The following is a 21,586-nucleotide window of genomic DNA, read 5'->3' on the forward strand; positions in this document are numbered from 1 at the left end:
GTATCCTTCCTCCAATCAGGTATGTATCCTTCCCCGACCACGCCCGGATGGTAAATTAGTCCCACAGGTAAAGTAGTTCCTTTCTGGCCTCAAGGAGGCCGGGATCCTGCAGCATGGTCTTCATCAGGTAAGTGCCACCAAGCACTCCCATAATGAGCCTGGCGCCATAGGCGCCAGGACACTGTCCAAAGGGCCCCTATATGGGGTTGCTGAATCCTACCTTGGGGACTGGATGTCCGCTTTCGGGGACGCAGGGCTTGAACCGGCTCCCCGGGAGCGGGCATCATGACATGCAGCCCCTGAAATGGGGGATAAAGGCCATTGGCACTACTGGTTCCAAGAGCGGGACCCACGGTGCTAAAACATAGATTTTTCTTCCTAGGAAGGAACATCATTTTACAAGACAGCCAACATGGAAAGAGAAGGCGGGGCTCCATACACAGCCCCTCTCCCTTTGCCATGGCATCCTGCAAAACCCTATCAACATATTAACACAAGCACTTTTTTTACCCTTTCAAACCTATCCTACCTTTGAATAACTTTACCACATAGTCCCAGGTAGACATAGCCACTTTAACACCATTTTTCGTCCATAGCGGTCATGGCCAGTAGCCAGATTGTCTGCATCATGACCTTATGCCATGACCCAGACAATCTGGCTACTCACGGCCACAGGCTATACTTCAGTCAACAAAGGTATATGACTATTTTTTTGTACCTACATTATTACACTTGTCAAAAAATAAAACACGGGTACATTTGCAAAACCATGCTTTAATGTCCTTGCCAATGCTCCTCACAAGTTTGCTCGAAATCCGCCCGTGTTTTATTTTCTAAAAATGTCAAAATGTATGTACATACAATAGTCATATAACTTAGCTCCCCACTTGACAAAATCCATTCAGTCTTTACACAAACATTGGGTCTTTAATCTTTCTCAAAACATTTGTCCACATTCGTCAAATAGTAACAAAGTTATAAGCCGTCTAAAAATGTTAAGACCCCTCCCCTCTAATTTTGCCCCTTTTGAGAAAATCCCACAAAACTTTGCAAAACCATTCAGGATTAGTCCTAGAATAAAATTGCAAAATTACATGCAGTTTCATTGGATGGCACACAAGTTATGAGCTATCCAAAAACTGCTTTTCCCCCAACCCTGTAATGCAGAAATAGGTACAGATGTCCTAGGACATCTGAAGTGTCTGCGAACACCACAGCACTGCCCCAGGACATTTGTAGTGTTCGCTGCCTTTCGGGGGTGAAACAACCCGTTTTCTGCCTTCTTATGGCCATATCCAATCCTCATTCACCCCACCCCCCTCACATCCCCAGAGATTGTTGAGTTTGACAAGTGAAATGCTGCTTTAAAAAAAAAAAGATTCACTGCGCTGTCCGCGGACCCCAAAAAAGTCAGCGAATTCAAGATGGTGGGTGCATCAGTGAAACCGACGCATTTCACATTTTCTCACCAGCCAATCAGCGGGTGCATCCCGATGTCCGCGGACCACGCAAAAGTCAGCAAATTTCCTTGGCACTCGGAGGCCAGTCCGCGGACAGTACAGCCAATCGGAGGCCAGTCCGCGGACCGAACAAGGAAGTGAGTCTTCGGAGCGAACATAGATATCACTAATTTTTTTGCCTCACGTTTTGGTCATTTTAAAAAAAAAAGATTGGACGGATTTACACCAAATTAACAAAAGCATGCTTTCGGGACCAAGCCGCCTCTCCTGCCGCAAACTTGGTGAAAATCCGTTTAGCGGTTTGGCCTGTAGGCGTGAGCAATGTTTTTTTTCCCCATTCTGTCTATGGGGAAAAAAATAAATTTTGGGACGCCCCCTGTAACTTTGTCCCCCTGCCCCGGACCAAATCTCACCAAACTTTGTAATATAATTCAGAGCGGGCCTTATACTTTTATTGCAAAGTTTGGTGAGGATTCGTCCAGAGGGAGCAAAGTTATGAGCCACCCAAAAGTGCTCTTCCTATGGGATTAGCAACTTAACCATAACTACACAGCCACTAACATGGCTGTGTAATATGTGTGTGTGTGTATATATATATGTTTCCAGGAGTTTAGCTGCGTAGGGATGTTGGCGATGGGTCTGTAGTTGGGGAGGTCCTCTACGTTTCCTGTTTCCTTTAGAAGTGGTTTGATGTATGCTGATTTGAAGGCTTGAGTCACTCTTCCTGTTCAGATTGATTGGTTGCGGACGTTCCTGTAGTATTCCATTGGTGTTCCTTGTTCGAGGATTGATTTGTAGATGTCAGGGGGGCAGGGGTCTGCCAGGAGGTTAATTTTTTGTTTTGATTTAAGAGTTTGATGACGGTCTCCACTGATATGTGCAGGAAGTTTCTGAGTTTGTTCTGGTGTTCCTTGCATCAGTCAGTGTCTTCAGTGTAGTGGTTGCATGGTCTGTTGGATGGTCATGATTTTATTTTTGAAGTGGTCTGTGAGGTCACTGCATAATTTAATCAATGGTGTTGCAGCAGGGTGGGTTTTGTATTTCGTTTATGATTTTAAACCGTTCTTTTTGGGTGTTTGGTGCTTTGAGGATTCTGTTGTCGTAGTCTTTCCTTTTTGCTTTTTTTATTTCCTTTTTGTATGAATGGGTATGTTGTTGAAGTTTGAATTTTTTTCTGCAGTCTTTATTGATCCTCTGTTCTAATTTTTTCCTTTTCATGGCGCCTAATAGAGCCATTTTTCCATTACTCATTCGCGGGATGGATTGAAAGGTTTTCCTTTTGCGATCTTGTCGGTTGTTGTGGTGATCCAGTTGTGAATTATACATATTTTAGTGTCTAAGTCAGCTTTGCCATGGTTTGTGATCTCCAGTTGTTCCGTTAAATTGGAGGTTTTTTTAATGGTTCTCCAGTTTCTTTTCATGATGATCGGTAGTTTTTCTTGGTTATTTTGGAGGTCTGTGTGATTACGAAGGGGATGATGAGGTGGTCATTCCAGAGGATCTGAATCGGTGGTGCTGTGGTAATTGGTTTTCTGTTGGCAAAGATTGCATCTACTGTGTCCTGCCGTGTGGGTTGCTCCTTTGACCAGCTGATGTAGTTCCATTGTTAGTTGGGCGCTAAGATTTTTGTGAGGTTGTGGTTTCTTCATCGAACCAGATGTTGAGGTCTCTGAGGATAATCAGTTGGTTACGCTCGATAGCTAGTTTGGTGATTGCTTCTATGAAGTTGTCGATGAAGGCAGCATCGTACGTTGGTGCTGTATATCAGCATGAATTTCAGGTTTGTTCTGGGATTTGTTGATAGACTTATTATTAGGCATTCACATTTGTTGGGTCTTTTGCTTTAATTTCCAGGTGTTCCTTGTGAATGATTGCCAGTACACCCTCTTTTGGTTTTCCTGTTTATTTAGATGCACTTGAAGGTATCAGGCAGGCAGTTATTGAGGTGATCTTGTGGTCATCTAGCCATGTTTCGGTTATGAAAAGGATGTTGATTCCTCCGTCACTTAGGTCGTAGATTTCGGTGGTGCGTTTGGACATTGATCTTGCATTGATTAGATTGCAGTGGATCGTTTTGGTGTCATTTGGTTTATTTTTTGTTCCTGGTTTTGGTTTGTGGGTGTTCAGTTGGGGTGCTTTTATGTTGCCTCCGAGCGGTAGAGGTTCTTTGAAGGCGGCTTTGTTGTTGAATCGGTCTGTGAGATTGATAATTGGGTTGCTGACTTCTATTGTTTCTTCATCTCTTGTCCCTTGATGTGGGTATCGATAGGGCCCATCTGTTCTTGTGATGTAGTGTGTAAGGGGGTTGGCGTCATCCCATTCTCTTCTCGGGTCCCCTCTTTTGTTCGTGTTTGGGTGTTTTTCTTTTTGTATCCGTTTGGAAATGTTGGTGTCAGAGTATCTAGGTTCTTTGGTTGGTGCGAGGTACGGTGTAAGGATTTTTCTCTTGCAATGTTTGTTCTGTCGATAGTATTATTTTGCGGGGTGTGTTCTGTATTGAAGGAGTCTTCTGCTGGGGGCGGTTGAGCTTGTGTATCTGTCTTATTTGTACTGTGTTCCTTTTTCTCTTTTGTCTGCGTTGGGTCATTTTGGTTTTATGTGGGAGGAGTTGGTCTGGGTGTTAGGTTTATAGGGGCAGCTTCCAGGAGTGGTGCCTTGTGCCAGGCTAGTGTTCATTTTAATCCTAAATTATTCCGTCTGCTTGTTTCCGAGGATATGTCTTTGTTCAGTCAGTTGGGTCTTGGGTCAGTGGGACTTTGTTCTATCAGTTGGTTCTAATCCTCGTTAGTTGTACTGTCTGGATGTTTTTGAGGGTGTGTCTTTGTTCAGTCAGTTGGGTATGGTGTTCCTCTTACAACGGGAGGGCTGTCCTGGGTGGTATTGTATGTTGTGGGTGGGCTGTCTGGATTGGGCTAGGGGTACAGGTAACTGGGGAGGGGATTATGATGATAGTTACTGATTTTGGTTCTTGCTGGATGTCTTGGGTGTCTGGTTCCTAGGATTCAGTTGTAGCAGCTGCTGATGATACCCGGACGACTGAGAGACAAGATGTGGAGAGTTTAGAATTTTACAGGTGGTTTACAATGAGATTGTATTCTGAGGTGTGGTGTATCATAATTCTGAAGCGATGTAGATTTTGGCAGGAGCCAAAGATGATTAAACAGCTTGATTTCTGATCCTTGGACAGCAGCGGGTGGATTTGGTTCCGCAAGGCAGGCGGTGATCAAAATTGGGACATCAATCTATCAGGAGAGAGTTTGGCTTCGCAGGTGGTGATAAAGTATTGGGTTGGGGACACCTGCATGGCGGGGAAGATTTAGGTTTGATGGAGGTAGGTGGTAATTAACACCCAATTTGATGCCTAGATATCGGGAGGAAGGTTCAAGGCTCCAAGGGGCCGGCAGCAATTGAACACCTACACTTGAATACCTAGATAGTTGGAGAGGCTCAGGCCTCAGTGTGGCAGCTTTAAGTTATGAGATGGGGACACCTAGTGGGTTGTCTTTCTCACAGTGCATGTTGATACATGAGGAGAGAATATTCGGACCAGGGGGTCTTTAATTGAGATGGAGAGGCCTAGGTTTTAGAGTCCAGTATATTACAGGAGAGCACACTGAGATTCAAGAGTCCTGTATATTGGAGGAAAGCCTAAGTTTCAGATGAGGTTTCAATGTAGTTTAAATGCAGTTTCAGGTTACAGGGGGGTCACACTTAGAAGAGTCCTCTATAGTGGGAGAGAGGCCTGGGTTTCAAATGCAGTTCAAATACAGTTTCAATGTACTTTCATATGAAGGCAAACTAGGTCCTGTAAGTGGGAGGAGAGGCTTAGGTTACAAATGCAATTTCAAAAGTAATTTCAATGCAGTTCAAAAGCAGTTTCAGTGCACTTTCAAATAAAGGGGCTCACTAAGAGGGGTCCTGTAAGTGGGAGAGAGGTCTAAACTTCACAATGCAGTGTGGTACAAGAGGTTTGTACGATGGTGTCTGTATATGTAGTAGACAGAATAGAATGTTCCTACTTTATCTGTTGATGCTGGTTGATGGCAGCCTATCTGTCGTGGGTTATGTCTGGGTGCTGTGGCCTGTTGAAATTGCTGGTTTGGTGAAATGACTATGCAGACACTATTAGTTGGATGTAGTAGGGTCTTTGGATAAGTCTCCTGCTTCTGGTTCAGGGCCAGCTAGGTGGAAGGGCATACTTATTATGTGGAAGTGCCACAGGAGATTGCGGAAACATTGGTTAGGCTTTGGAGAGTGTTAGTGGGAGTCCCCTGGCTTCCCCTGGTGACACCTGCAGACAGTGACTGAAGCCGCTACTTTGAGAGCTGCCCTTTGGCTTGGGTCCTTAACCGCCAGGCTGCACCGGCAGAGAGCTGTCCTGGGATGCTGTGTGAAGAGGTTTGGAGGAGCCAATGAGGGGCAGGGGAGGGGAAGGTCCTGGGCCTGCCTTGGGAAGTGGAGGAGAGGCAGAAAGGCACTCGCGCAGGGGGCTACTAAATTATTTAAACATAGTTTCCCAGTATGGACAGTCTGAAGGGCGAGTCACTTTCCCCATAACAAGTGAGCAAAAAGCCAAGGGGAGTGCAGCGAAATGCTGTGTTCCACTGGCAAAAGGCATGATAGTATAGACAAACAAAAGCAAAATGTTTGGGGGATTCACAAATGGAGGGAAAATACCACATTGATAATCATGAGTGTTGCAGCAGCCTTTCACACAGCTGTTGTCTCAGGGCAGGGTTTTGTTTTTTAAATTTATTTTTTCTCCTTTTCGGCCTTTGTCCAAGGGTCCATGGTGGATCTGCCATGGGAAGAAAGATGCGTTGTTTCGCCAAACTTTGCCCCAGGTGATGGTGGTCATGGACGCATCCCTTACTGGTTGGGGTGCTCGTCTACCAGACAGAACGGTGAGCTGACTGAGGTCTCCTGCAGAGTCTTGGGAATACACCATCTTGCTGGAACTGAGGGAAATCGGGCTGGCACTGGTTGCTTACCATCTCTCTGTAAAACACAACTATGATGATCCTGTGGTCGTGCATTACTTCAACAAGCAAATTGATGTTTGGGCTCCTTGCCTTTTGAAGAGAAGCAATGCAACTCCGGTTTTGGGCCCTGGAGAACAGTGTCTGATGGGGGCCCATCTGGCTGGATGAGAATGTCAAAGCGGATGCCTTGAGCAGACAGACCTCGGAAGCTCTGGGGAAGATGATCCCCTTTTGGGGAATTCCTCAAGTGGACCTTTTGGCTCCACTTGAGGAACTTTTGGCTTCCAGTGTCAACAGGAGTTGCAAGTTGTTCTGTTCCAGGAATGTCCTCTTTTGGTGGGGGTTGGAGAGGAGGAGACCCCGAAGGTAGAGTAGATGGTCAACCTCCTTTGTGTTCCCGATGAGCCCCGTCATTCTGCTGGTTCTCAGTAGATTGCGCCTGTTCAGAACCACAATCATGATCGCCCCTGACTGGGACCAGGGAACATGGTAGCCAGAGTTGCTGGACATGTCCATCTGGCCTCCTGGGTGCATTCAGAGGAGCGTTGACTTGCTTGCCCATTCGGACGGGCGGGTCCTCCATCTGAACCTCAACAGCCTGAACAAAGGCTACTTGGAGGCTGAGCAAGAAGGAGTGGGGCTTGTCAGACGATATCCTCAATGTGCTCCTTTCAGCTCAGAGGCGTGCTATGAAATCCATTATGCCTGCAGGTGGTATTTATTTTGTATTTGGTGCTGGGAAATGGACTGGGGTCCTTGTATCCTGTATATCCCCTGTGCTGGAGTTTCTGCTGCCTTTGGCCCAGTTGGGCCTGCAGATTGGTATGGTAAAGGATGACCTCGCTGCTGTATCTGCATTCAAGAGATCCCCAGAACAAGGCTAGTTTTTCACACTCCCTACTGTTGTGTTTCTTGCGGTGCTTGCGTAACCAGTTTCCTCACTGCCAGTGTGTGGTTTCACGTGGATTTGCTTTAACATTTCTTATGGGCATTCATTTTGAGCCCCTTCATTCCTGTTCAATAGATTTTACACCCTTGATGTGATATTCCTGGATGCCATCACTTCTGTGAGATGTTTGAGAACTCCAGTCATAGTCTATTTTTTTCCAAAGAGATGGTGGTGTTGAATGAGACCCTTCTTTCTGTTGAAGGTGGTGCCAGATTTCCATCTTTCTCAGAAGATCCTTATTCCTGTCTTTTCTTTTTTTCCCTCCACCTTACTCTTCCAAGGCAAAGTAACTATTCCATCGGGTGGACCCAATGCCGGCCCTTAGGTTTTATGTTCCATGTACTAGAGACTCTAGGTAAGATCACCAGCTTTTCATTTGTTATGATGATGTTCTTGCTGGCAGGGCTCTGACCAAACGCACCTTGTCAATGTGGATCTTTCTTGGCATCTTGGAATGCTATGATCTGGCTTCTAAGGGTGTGCCTGAAGGTCTCGGAGCTCACTTTACCAAGGTAGAGGGGTCCCAGTCCTGTATCTTTGTCCCAGGCAGCAACGTGGTCGTCCTTGCACATGTTTAAGTATTACTGCTTGGATTCCCTTGCGGGCATGGATGCCATTCATGGTAGGTCACATTTATCTGGTTTACTTGGTGCTCTTGCCTTCTCCCTCCTCCAGGTTGACATACTGCTTTGGGAGTCTGTCATAGAAGAGGTAAAGGTGGGGAAAGAATCCAGTAAAACTAATTTGTTACACTCAAATTTTGTTTCAATGGATTGCATTCACCCACAGATGCCTCATCTTGATGAATATCTATCCAGCATTTGCTGCTCTGAATTTTATTTTCTCCAGTTTGTGTAGTGCTGTTTGATATATTGTCGACGATTCCCTTATATATGGCTGTGCCGTTCCTTGACAATGGACATGGTGTTGTATGAAAGGATGCACTATGCCCCCACACCTCGGTTTTTCCACATGCTATTGCCGAGCACACTCGTGCTCAAAATTTGAAAGAATTCAATTCTACACCAGTCTGTCAGGGGGCTGAGGGGCATAAACTGTCCAGGTCGGTTTAAATGCTGCAAGGACTGCAACTCTAAAATGTCCCTCACAGACCTGCACACTTTCTGTGAGTGGTGTCTTGGTATCAGGCAAAATAGGGAGCAATGTACTTCTTGCCTAGCAATGAGCCCTAAGGCAGTGAAGGAAGGCTCTGCAAAGCTGGCACTTGGCAGGCTGCTGTCGAAATACCCAGCGTAATTGCTCCTACGTCCTTGGAGCATGATACTGAAGGGTCTACTCCCCAGAAACATTGAGAGGGATTTCTTCACAAATTCAAAAAAAGTTTACACTCCCATTGCGAATCTTGTCCTTGTCGCACAAAAAGAAACGTTGACACAATTCTGTCTTGTCGGAGGGAGTAAATCTTACCTGGTGAAGGGTGCTTCTAGGGTTGAGTAGGAGTTCTTTGAAATCCAAATGCTCAATATTTTTTTTTTAAAAAGCCTTAGCTAGTACAGCTTCAGCTTTGACGCAGCAGGTGGATATGACACCAACTGCACCTGGTCTGTCTGAAACAATAGTGCCCAAGGCAGGTCAAACACCCTCGAGCGAGTCCCCTAAGGAGAAACCTCTTGCGATATGAAACAGTCAGCAGCCCCCTTGAGCCATGAAACCCTGTGACCGGCGGAGGCCCTGCAAGAGTGAAGTTTTTCACTGGAATCTCTATTCCGTGTTCGAACTCCATGTGGTTGATTATTGACAAGGAGAGTGGCCTGGTACCATGTGGGTTCAAGCTGATTGGGGCTGGGAGGGTAGGGGGGAGTGTAGCCGTATATCCATTGGCAGATTTGTTTTTTTTTTTGTGGACCAGTCTGGGTTGTTGCAACTGGCCAAAGGCCTCCATGGTGCCAGTGGTTTGGACACATCTCCAGATGTAGAGTTTCTGCAACTTAACCTATGCGTGAACCCGGACGCCCAATACTGCAAGGCAGTCAAGAAGGTTGTCAGTCTTGGGGCTCGGCACTCCGAAGTCTGTTTCGCAATTCAGCCTCACCGACATCCTCAACCATGGGCCACAAATGGATCAGGCTTTACCATTCAATGTGGCTATAGCAGATCAGGTTATGGCCTTTGGGCAGCGCCTGCATTCCACCTCGGCAGTTGGCACGGAACTTACAAAGAAACATAAGCTGGCAAAAGGCAACTGGCATCTGACGGCTTACCTGAATCCCAAAGGGTTAGTGGTGCAGGATGTGACGGTTGCGTCCAGGCTCTATACGTCATCGCTTTGGCTAAAAAGTTTTCAGCTCAGGGAGCATGGCTCTTAAAGTTGTAAATGCCTCTTGTGATTTTCCTAAATTCTCCCATTATCCTCTGGCGCACCATTTCAGACGCGGCTGATCACCTCCCAGAGGGGTTGAAATCAAGAATGGACAGCTAAATCATTAGTATTAGCAGTGTAGCAGCAGCCTCCAGGGCAGAATTTCTCCTTTGGGTCCAGATGACCGGGTTACAGGAGGTACTCTCCTTTCCCAGAAGGGTGCAAGTGCCTCAGACCAAAAGAGAGCAATGCAGGTTCCCGCAGCCAGGTAGCAGGGTTGACAGTCCCCCTTCTGCTGTAGCATTGAATAGTGCCTCAAAAGCCTCTTGAGGGTCTGGTCTCACCTCCACCCCTAGACTTCAGTCTTTGGATTCCTGGGCAAATGTAAAGAAATTACTTCTGGCCCCTGGGTCCTTCAGCTAATCAAGTGGGGTTACTGCTTCCTGATTTTGAAGGGACCACTGGACAGACCACTTCCCCAACCATCGAATTCTCCCTCCCAACTTGAACTACAGGAAGAGCTGTCAGCCCTTCTGTAGGGAGCAGTAGAGGCAGTACCAGCCGAGGAAGCAGGCTCAGGTTGGTACTACCGATACTTCTGGTTCCCAAGGAAGGCCGAGGACTTGTCCCAGCATGCCCCTGAAATATTTGAACAAATTCCTGGGAGAGGACATTTCCAAGACTGGCTGGTATCGCTGTACCTTTAGGGTGCCTATTTTCATGTGCCTATCCACAGGAAGCACAGGCGATTCCTATGGTTCATCGGGGACGTGCATTAACAATTCAAACAGCTCCCTTTTTGGCTTGACCTCCACCCCAAGGGTCTTTACTAGGCTGATGGCAGTAGTAGCTGCCCACCTCAGGAGAGCTGGCGTCTTCGTGTTTCCATACTTGGACTATTGGCGGATCAGAGCACAGTAACCAGAACAGGTTTTGAGTCCTCTCGAGGACGTGTTCACTATTGCATGGCTTGGGTTTCTGCCAGAATTTAAAGAAATCTGAGACCTCACTAGCACAAAAGCGCCAGATCATCGGAGCAGTCTTGGACACCCCGGTAGAGAAGGCTTTTCCTCCCAAGTCACAATCATTGAACACATGGTCAGTTCCTTCAAAACTCAAGCAGTCTCCCAGCGTTGGGTTTCCTTCACTTGCTGGGCCTCATGGCATCCTGTTTTTTCATGGTGCTGCAAGCAAGACTCTGGATGACATACCTTCATTGGTTCTCAGGAGCCAGTGGTTGCAGTACATCGAGATGTCGGATGTGCTCCAGGTGTTTGTGGTGAGCGACGTGACCTGGTGGAGCAACAGAGTGAACATGTTGGTGGGGGAACTTTTCTGGGTGCCATGGGCAGAGAAGCAGGCTGTCACGGAAGCCTTGCTGAAGGGCTCATTGCAGCTCTCTCCAGATCAGCGGTCCGAAGGTTTACTACATCAATCGCTGGAGCTGCGAGCAGTCCGATTGGCTCAGACGGCTTTAGCGCCTTCTCTGCAGGAGAAGCCTGTCCTGGTGTTAACTGACAACAGTGACCATGCACTGCCTCAGCAAGCAGGGAGGCATGAGATCACTGTCCCTGTGCATAGAGGCCATGTAGCTAAGGTTGTGGATGCTAGAGAACATAATTGCAGCCTCTCCAGATAATCCGATGAGTGGGATCTCTGCCCAGCGGTCACTTTGGAGATTTTCACACGGTGGAGCACCCTGATGGTGGATCTGTTTGTGATTGTGGACAGCACGATGTGCAAGCAGTTCTGTTCGCGGGAGAGGCATTTGGGATGCATTTTTGGTGGAATGGGTTTTCGACCTCCATTATGCATACTCGCCAATGCCAGTCATCCCTTCAGTTCTAATGAGGTTGTAAAGATTGAGGGCTCACCAGATTGTCCCAGACTGAGTGAGGATGATAAGGTACCGGATCTCCTGGAACTGGCCATATGCCCACCTTTCCCAACTTCCTTGGAGGCTGGGCCTCTTGTTTCAGGTGAAGGATATTGCCTGCTGACTGCGGCAGGCAATATCCTTCACCTGAAACCGGTGCCTCTCAACCTGCATGCTTGCCTCTTCATATGCTGAGGTATTGAGACTTGGACTTTGATGAACTGATGCTTGTGACTGTATGTAGACCATCCACTAGGTCCCTGTACGTGTGCCGATGTAGAAGGTTTGTGACTTGGTGCAAGGCGAAAGGTGTGGATCCCATGTCGTGTCCCACCTCCTCAGTGATAATTTGTTTTGGCCCTAGCCAAATTGGGCCTACAAGTGGGCATGATGAAGGGTTTCCTGGAGACACTTTCCCTTTTTAAAAGGACAGAAAAAGGTTCCTCCTTTGCCATCCGTGTGGTGGCCCAGTTTTTGAAGGGCCTGGTTAATTATTTCCCGCCTCTCCCTTTTGTGGCGCTGGATTAGGATCTGAACTTGGTTCGCACCTTTCGGATGGTGGCTCTGTTTGAGCCTTTCCATTCAGCTCCCATCACACTTGTCAGAGTGAAGACTGTTTTTTTTTTTTAATAGCAATTGCATCCGCTAGAGGGGTCAATGAATTGCAGGTACTCTAGTAAAGCTCCTTTCCTGAATTTCTTTAAAGAGAAAGTTACTCTGAAGGCGCACCCTTTTTTGCCAACGGTGGTGTAAAAATGTCATCTGGGCCAGAGCATTGACCTGCCATTGTTTTCCCCTCAACCGCATTCTTGAAAAGATGAGGAGAGGCTCCACAGATTGGCTCCCAAGAGGGCGCTACATTTATTTACCCGACCAGAATGGGCTCATTCAGAAAGGTTAGCCAGTTGTTTGTTGCTTTTTTCCATTCAGGTTGGGGCGAGCAGTTACTAAGCAAACTCTCTTGTTGAATAATGCTATGCATTTCTGAATGCTACCAGACCATGGGTGAGGAGGTTCCAGCAGGGCATAAAGCCCACTCTGCCAGAGGAATTGCGGCCTCAGCTCTTCAGAGGGGAGTGCCGGTTAGAGGCATTTGCGGTAACGTGGCCACCTCTGCACATTTTTGCCAAGCATTACAACTTGAACTTGGCCCGTAAGACAGATGCACATTTTGGTAGGGTGGTCCTCCAGATTTTTTGGCTGTGATTTCAAACCCTCCTCCAGCATGGTTACTGCTTTAGAAGTGTACAAGATGAGGAATCCGTGGGAGTATGCAATCCATTGAAGGAGAAATTACTTCCCGGTGATGTTCTTTCTATGGGTTCTTCTCCCACAGATTCCTCATCACCCTCCCAGCGAACCCCGCTTGGAAGTCCATAGCTTTAATCGCGTTCTGCAGTCACATTAGAGTGATGTGACATGAGCAGAGTGCTATGTTTTGGGCATCAACAGTTGGCTGGCAAGACTAGCCTACTTCTGGTTGAGTTTCAAAGTTTGAAATATGGAAGAAAAAGGTAAGCAAGCAATAATTGTTGCTCTTATTGGTTTCTATGCCTTCCCCATTACTGCATGTGCCCTCTCGCAGGCTGAGTCAAGGGGGGAACAAAGTGGGGAACTGAGGTGTGGGGACATCGAGCATCTTTTTTAAACGACGCCTACTGTCACTTTCCTTTTCGAGGAATGGGGCAGACATATATGAGGGAATGTGTGCCACTACACCCCCTGTTGAAAACATTTCTGAGCCGCTGACTTTGGATGGCTATCAAGATGAGGAATCTGTGGGAGAAGAATCCATATAAAGAACATTACTGGTAAGTCATTTCTCCTTCTGATGGAAAGTTCCTCCCACGGATTCTTCATCGCTCTCCCTACCTGCCACTCTTTACGGTAGACTAGTACACCATCTGTTCTATGGTCCCTCAGCTTCAGGGTCCTAGGGAAAAAGGTGAGAACTTAGATCATGGGTGTGACCCTGCTATTTATACTGCTAAATCCATCTGGTAGAGGCGTTTGTCATGGCTGTGCCACGGGAGCATCAATTGGCACACATTGTGGACTATATGGTACTCCATAATTACCATAAACCATCCCGGACAATACCTATTCATATTTTTGTCTTTACCTTCCGTTTGCAAGACTTTGGAACTTCGTTATTTCACAAACTACATGTTGCATAATGCACCTTGTGGCAGTTCCCATTACCTGGCTATTCCTATGCAGCAGTCTTGGAACTACAACCCCCCGCCCGAAACCTTGGAGATCAGTGCTGCGTTCACTTTCCCAGCACCAGAGAGAGAGGAAGCCCATTACCTTTAGGTGTGCTACTAATTTGTCTGCTCGAGCACAAGGCGGGTCAGTATTTAAGTAGCTGCCTGCAGGAGCACAAGTCACTTGCATTGAGCTTGCTTTCAGCCCTTTGTTGCTTTGATCCTTGGATTTCTGCTGTGTCCTGTTTCCAGAACCTGCCCCTGTTCGAGTCCTGTGCGTTCTGCCTTGCAGCCCTGCTACTCTGCCTTCACTACCCTGCATTCTGCCCTGCACCTCTGTGCTGCCTACACTGGAGTCCTCTGTTGCCCTGCTTGCAGTCCTCTGTTCCCAGTCTACAGTCCCTTGCTCTCTAACACTAATTATTGTGTTCCTTGTTCTGGGCCCATTGCCTGTGTTACCTGACTTTAGTTTCCTTGTTATCCATCTGCAGTTCTGCCTTTGTTTTCCCACTTCAGAGTTACAGTTCCTTGTTTTTGCTCTGCAGTCCTACCCTTGTTAGTCAGTCCAGAGTTACTGTTCCTTGTTGTTACCAATCTGCTGTTTCCAGTCTCCTTACCCCTGCACTTAGATTCTAGTTTGCTTGCTTTCTTCTGGTTCTCTTTCCTGAACCTTGCTCTCTTTGTCTTCCTTTTCCCCCCCTGGATATTTCTGTTACAGTTCTTGTCTTCACTTGTCTTGTGCCATTCCTTTGTTCAGAGTTTGGCTGCTATGTTTCCAGCAGGCAATCTCTGCCCCTTGCCTTTGTCCCATTTCAATATTTTACCTTGTGTCATTGTTAGCAGTGTACTTGTTCCTGTTTCAGGAGGCAGTCATTGTTCAGTTCCTGCTGGACCCGTACAGGCTTCAGTCTGATCAGTACTGTTATGTTGTTCGTGCCTAAGGGTCCAGACAGACACCCACTTCTGCTGCTCTTTCCATGAGCATTCAGAGTGGGACCCTGTAATAGTAACCTGCTCAGAAGGCTGGAGTTTCCCTGGTTCTGTAGAAAACTCTTCCCCCATTCTGCGAACACCGCAAGAAGGAACCTAACATGTTTGTTTTACTTGTACTCCCTGTCCTTTTATGTTCCCTACCTTTGTTACCTATCCTTTCTTTGCTGCAGGACTCCTTGCACTCCTGCTTCTTGTGTAATGTTCTCCCCTTTTCTTTGTGGGCACGTCTATACCCTGCAGGTCCCTTTGACAGAGTTGGCCAGAGTGGACTTGGGGGGGGGGGGGGGGGTGTGTGTGTGTGTGTGTGTGTGTGTGTGTGTGTGTGTCTGTGTGTCTGTGTGTCTCGGTGTCTCGGTGTCCCACCCAGTATGCGGTCTAGTTCCAATACACATCTTGGGTACCAGGATATCTGGTGTGCTGGTATGACTGGGACCACTGTGATCCATGATTGGTCCATGGCGGAATGTGAGCAGATCTCTTGTTTTTTCTATTTGGTTTGGCGCAAAGGAGATTTTGGCTAAGAGAAGGCCCCTTACACCCATTCCAAGTCGATTGTGTGAGTTCACACTGAACTTAATCAAGTATGCTGAAATGTAGAAGCAAATCTGTGGGACCGCCTGGTGTACCGCTGGAAGGTTTGGCACCCTGAGCCCGCTGTTGTCCTGTCAGAGCCCCTTTTTCTGATCGAACCGAGAAGGCCTGCAAGGGTGCTTCGACCCAGTGGAATAGTGGGACTAACTATTCTCGGCACCTCCTGCTTAACCTGCAAATGAGCCTGCTCGGAAGTGTTCCTGGACCGCCGAGTGAACTCACCTGCTCATACGGAACCTTTGCCTGGAACCGCCACCGTCTCGAGTTTCGATTTGAGCCTTTTGAGACTGTAAGCTCTGGGTATAAGGCATTTTCCTGCCGAGTGTCACACACCTAGCATTCCTAGGTCTGGAATTAGGAGAGTGCACCTGAACCCGAGCATACGCGGTCCCTGTATCGCCCAGCTGTGGTGGTGATCTTTGTTGGTGCTGTGCTCTAAGACGAGCTGCAGTGAAACTGGCCTGATCCCTTCACCAGGAGTGGAGAAATCGCCACTGTCCCACCACGGAATAAATCCTGGCATGCAGCCCCTGAAAGCCACAGAGCCGTGCACCTGCAGGATTTGAACCTGCGAATCAACTGGACTTGATTGGCGAAGTTTGGTCTGGAGTGCGCTGAGGGTCGGTAAGTACTTGTATCCCTTACTGGTGGCCTCTGGCGCATCCATAAACATTTACACACGTGCCCCCTGAGGGCTACTCTCCTTTATTGAGGTAGCCTGTGCTACTGAGCTATTCCCATTTCTTGGAATCTGCTCTGCCCTCTTAGGGAGACCCTCCTTGAATAGTAGGAAGTTATTCTTCATCACTTCACCCATCTTCCTGAGCCAGTACTTTAGAGCGCAAGGCTCCACACTTCTTCAGGACTGGACTGCCTATTAGGGTTTGAATTGTTGGACTGCCTAAGATATATTCACACTGTGCAACCCCCTTTCTTTGTAGGTTGTGGATCTCTACTTGTGTAATATTCCTTTAAGCCACTAGTTACTCTATATGTGTTTCCTAGTTAGTGTTGTGTTAGTTTTGTTAATACTGCTGAGATTTACTTTGTGTTTTATTTAAAAGGCTTTTAATAAATGTATATGTATTTTTTATATATATATACACCTGAATTAGAGTAATTTGTGGTGTAGTTTAATGTGCATGCTCATTGTGGGATTTCGATCACCCTCACCCCTCCTGAGACCTAGTCTTGACCGCCACCAGTGCTACCTTGATTGGTCTGGCTTGTCGAGAAGGTTACCCTGTTCCAAGAAACTAGGCTAGCCTTCTGAACCTCTGCCCACCAGCTCAGAGTTCAGAAATCCATCTCAACAAGCGTCTGAGAGTGCAGACGGCCATGATGCAGGCCATCTAGTCCCTGCTGGGTATGATATCCTCCTGCATCAACCTTGTCTGCCTTTGCAGACTACAGATGAGGCCTCTCCAGGAGTTCCTGGGTGCGAGGTGATTGCAAGTCTCGGAGGCCTGGATGGACAAGATCGCCCTCAATGAGGGGTTCCGATGGGCCATACAGTGGTGGCGCCTTTGCCCACATCTCACGCAAAGGGCCCTGTTCCAAGTTCCTCATTACCAGAAAATGGTCATCATGGTTGTTTCTCTGGAAGGTTAGGGAGCCCACACCGGGGCAGATGCATGCCAGAGGCCTCTGGCCACCAGAAGAAAAGCCCTCCACATCAACGTCCTGGAGCTTCGGGCCGTCTTCTGGGCCTTCAAGTCCTTATGGCATTGCTGAGGGGCTAGGTGGTGAGGATCTTGACGGACAACACCAACAAGTTCTATATTCGGAAGTAGGGAGAGACCTGCTCTCCGGCCCTTTTTTAAGGATGCCCAGGATCTGTGGTACTGGGCCATTCATTAGGACATGTTTCTCGTTCCATTCCACCTGTTGGGCATCAAGAACACCACCGCAGACTCGCTCAGCAGGCAGCTGCGTTCTAGCCACGAGTGGGAACTTTGCCAGGACCAGGTGGATTTTCTATTTTTCAAATGGGGTCAACTGCAGATCGATTTCTTCGCAACTGCAATTAATACAAAGTATCTAAGGTTCGCCAGCAGGTTCCCGCAGGCGAAGAGCATGGGGGGGTGGGTTCTTGCTCCCATGGGAGGAACTTTTCCGTTATGTTACTTAATGGAACACAATTGACTCATTGAATCCAAACCAGTTTGTCTATAATCTCAAGATCTAGTATTTACTTGCAGTGCAAGTGTATCTGTCCCATATCTCCTCACTGGTTTCCTGACTTTCTTGATGCTCGTCAACTCTGACTGATCAATTAAATGTTCCATGAGGCTAAAATGTTCTACTAGTGGTGCATTTAACGTATGCATCTGAATGCATGACTTATGTTCAGTAATGCAATGTTTAACCACTCTATTAATCAAGCCTAATTATTTCTGTTTATATGCATGCATCGCCATGTAAATTCAACATTCAACCACTTTTTTGGATCCAAATGATTCTTAATTCTAGATCTATTGGTTTTTATAATGTATTCTCTGAACAGCGAGAACATCCACCACACACTGGGAGTTGCCACTGGTTGTCTGGTTCCAGGTGAGGGATTGTGAGGCCTTGGGCCTATAGAATGGACAGTGTGTACAAGGAAGTCGCTCAAATGTCTTCTTTTAGATATGAAACTGGGATGTTGGAATGTTCTCCCCAACATGCAGGATATACCAGAGTTTTAAGTTCTGTTTTTGATCGTATTAGCTAGGGAAGAGTTCATCGTAACCATAGTCAGTTGCTTTTGGTGTATTGTGTCAGAGTGGTGTCTTGTGGTACATTTCAAGTGCGTTTTGCTAAGCTTTTAAGTTGATTTAGTGGGAACGCCAGGGTCTACAGTCCATTTCTTAGGTCTGTCACTCAGATAATGCATTATATTCCTGCGGTAATGAACGGTGCTGTTTTCTACACTCTAGTGGATATAATGCTATCCTGCATTCTGTTTTCCACATCAATGCTCCTGTGAATTTGGGAGATCAAAAACGAGGTGACCCTGACGGAGTCCTACCGCCCCAGCAGTCTGAACACTTGTGAGGATTGTGCTGTTCACACTCGAGTCTCCCACCAGTGAGGGCTGAACATGGAGGGCTACCCCAGATGGACCGGTTTGCTTCCAGCTCGGACAAGGCGTTCAAGATCTTCTTCTCCGGGGGGGGTTTCCTGTTGAGGGCTCCCTGTGTGATGCACTAGTGATTTATTGGCATCTTTGCCTGGTGTATGAGATCCGTCTGATTCCCTTAGGGCTGAGGAAGTTGAAGCGGTGCATAAGCATGATCTTGAGCTTTGTGATCTAGATACAGAGGACCTGGCCCAGTCATGCTGGACATGCTCCTGTGCCCTCCTTGGTGGGAGAATCTGGTGATAGAAACTAGCGGCACAGTGCGTCGCCCCAATGCCAAGAAGCTGGATGTTAATGTCTCGCTAGTGGTAGGTTGCCGTAAGGAAATTAGGATTTCTCTGAAGAGGTTCTTGCTGTGATGTTTTGTGGGAGATGATTGGCTACATGCTGCCTAGTGACAACTAAAAATCCTAGATAAGGAATTTGGTTTAAGTACTTTCGTTAGCATCCACAGACCGACCACTTAAAACCTTTAAAAATCTTGCTAGTTTTAAATATGGCGTGTTGAGTCCATTAGGATTAGGTCGTCGGCATAAGCTACCCCATCAATATGCAAATGTCCCAATTTGAGAGTAAACACATTATTCCCCAATAATTCCTTTTGAATATCTGATGTGTATAACGGGCGTCAGACCCCACTCCTCTCTGATATCAATGAATGAACACATTTCATTAAACAAAGACACATCATAATCTACCCTACAGTGTTGTTGCTATGGATAATTAGAACATTCAGTAGCCCCTCAGAAATACTCCAACAGGGTAATTTTCTCCACAGCATATTTCTTTTCACACTGATAAAAGCAGGTACAGATACTTGCCGGGAAAATATAGTGGGAGACCATGCTCTTTAAATGCTTGCTCTTAACTAAAATGGTGTACAAGCCCATATTCTTTCTAAAGCCAGTCTGAAAACTACTCTCTCTGCCTGCGGCGTTGGCTCAGGATGTTAAATCCTTCAACATGCAGGAAGCTAATCCCTTTCTGGTAATATCTCATAATGATATCCGGGTATAATTAATAGACAAGCCCACCCCCCCCCCCTTTTTTTTTTTTAAAATGGGGACAAAGTCTTTAGACCACGATAGTGGGAATGCCACACGCTCTCGAACTTTTCAACTGTAATAGTGCTGTTTCCAGATCTTGGCGCTTAGAATTCTTTGTCCGCGGCTGATGTGTAGCTGGCGATACCAGGTGACTTCTATCCCTAATCCTTGCATACGTCTGTTGGAAACCAACGACCCACACCACCTCTGTCATGCAACTTGATTCCCTCAAGGATTGGTTCCATTTCTCATTTAAGTTTCCACATTTCTGACAATCATTTTGCAAAAACAATTGCAGCATATTTTATCCATCTTGTATGTTCATTTTTTTCCCATTTCGTTTTTGTATGACTGATACTTTTCCTACATGCGATCACTTCTTCAGTAGGCATGTTTGTCCACAGGATCGCGTTCATTAATGCAGATCTTTCCGTTTTTATCATAGTTGTTACAAAAACAGGCAATTGGGGCATGCAGTCTAGGTGGGATCTTTGAACACCTTTCCCTCAACTGTTTAGGAGGCTTTCTCCTTAACCCCGACTGGTCCTAATGCAGTTCAAATTCACTAGAGCCAGGGTACCCCTACTATCTAGTCGATCCCTGTCCCATGAATGGCCTAAACGCTGTGACTTGCTCAGTGGCTCCCTCAGGAACTTACTAACGGACCTAATGAGGTAATGTTTGCTCTGGCACCCTTTTCCTTCAGATGGCTGTCTCTCAACTTTGTGCTCATGGTACGCTGTCCATTCATATCCCTTTTTTATTTTCGCAGCATTTTTGCCGCAGATTTATTTTTACTGCATAAACCCATGGAAAAATATGGGGGTGGGTAAAGGGATATAAGGTGTAGGGGGGTATGCGAACCACATTATAAATAGGTGGGAAGGGGGATTGAAGGGTAACCCCTGCCCCTCCTTCCCCCAACAAAAACAAAACAACATTTACAGAGTTTTTGTGGCAAAAAAGTTGTGGTAAAAAATGCTGCAAAAGAAAACGGGCCATGGAATGACATAGAACCGTCCTCACTCACCTCTCTTCCCTCTTCTCCATTCTCCATCCTGTCTCTCTCTCTCTCTCCCTTTACACACTCCATCTCCTGGTGGTATCACTCTCTGCCACTTCCTGTCTCCACTACCCAGCTCCCTGCTGGTTGCGTCCCTCTCACTCCATTCCATTTCCAGGTCTTATCCCTCTCCCTTCTGTCCCCACCTGCCAGCTCTCTTGGGATCCTATTGGCTTCCCTCCAAATCACACCCCTCCCAACACTACCCTGCCTCTGCTGTCCTTCGCCCACATGCTTCTCACGTTCCTGCCCTCTGTCTTACTCTGAACCTACCTCCTTCTCTCCCTCCAAAAATGTCTCCAACCACCCTCCCACTTACATCCAATTGGTACCCCTTGCTCACCTACAACACCTTGACTCCTGTCTGTGAGCATGCCCAAGTCTCCTCCAAATGATAAACACTCATCTTTTGGTCCTTCATCTGCTCTCTGACGTCAGCCATATACCTCTGTGTCAACTTACTCTGCTGGCTATTTATAGACCTCCCTTTACTACCTAGAAGCTTCAATCTACTCCTATTGCCTACTACAGCTGATTCCTGGGGCCAGTCTCTCCGAGCTATCCCCTTGTGAGCTGGGACCTCCCCCTCCTGGAAGCCTCCATAGGGACCTCTACCACCATCTCCTGTGCAGCCTCCATTGTTGCCATGTGGTCCCTGTGACTGCTTTCTGTCCCTTTCGTGGTTCAAGTGAGTTTTTGCCTGCCAAGGTTTTGGGGTGGTTCCCTGGTTTCCCCTAGTGCTTGGCAGCTCCCTCCTCCATTGCTCCCCTATAGCCAATCTGAGGGGTAGGCGTTTGGTCCTCTATTAATCTTCTGAAGGGGACAGCCTATTCCCATTTGGGTAATCTGCCTGTTCCTCCTGTTCCACGTGCACTGCGGTGCTTGTAGTTTTCCTGCTTCCTGTGAGGTCTCCTCCATCCCAGGATTCTGAAGAGTCCAGTGCATGTCGGTCAATGTTTCATGGAAGTAATCTGA

The sequence above is a fragment of the Ambystoma mexicanum genome, chromosome 3q, assembly GCF_040938575.1.
Source record: "Ambystoma mexicanum isolate Mex_15411 chromosome 3q, UKY_AmexF1_1, whole genome shotgun sequence".
Taxonomy (NCBI): domain Eukaryota; kingdom Metazoa; phylum Chordata; class Amphibia; order Caudata; family Ambystomatidae; genus Ambystoma; species Ambystoma mexicanum.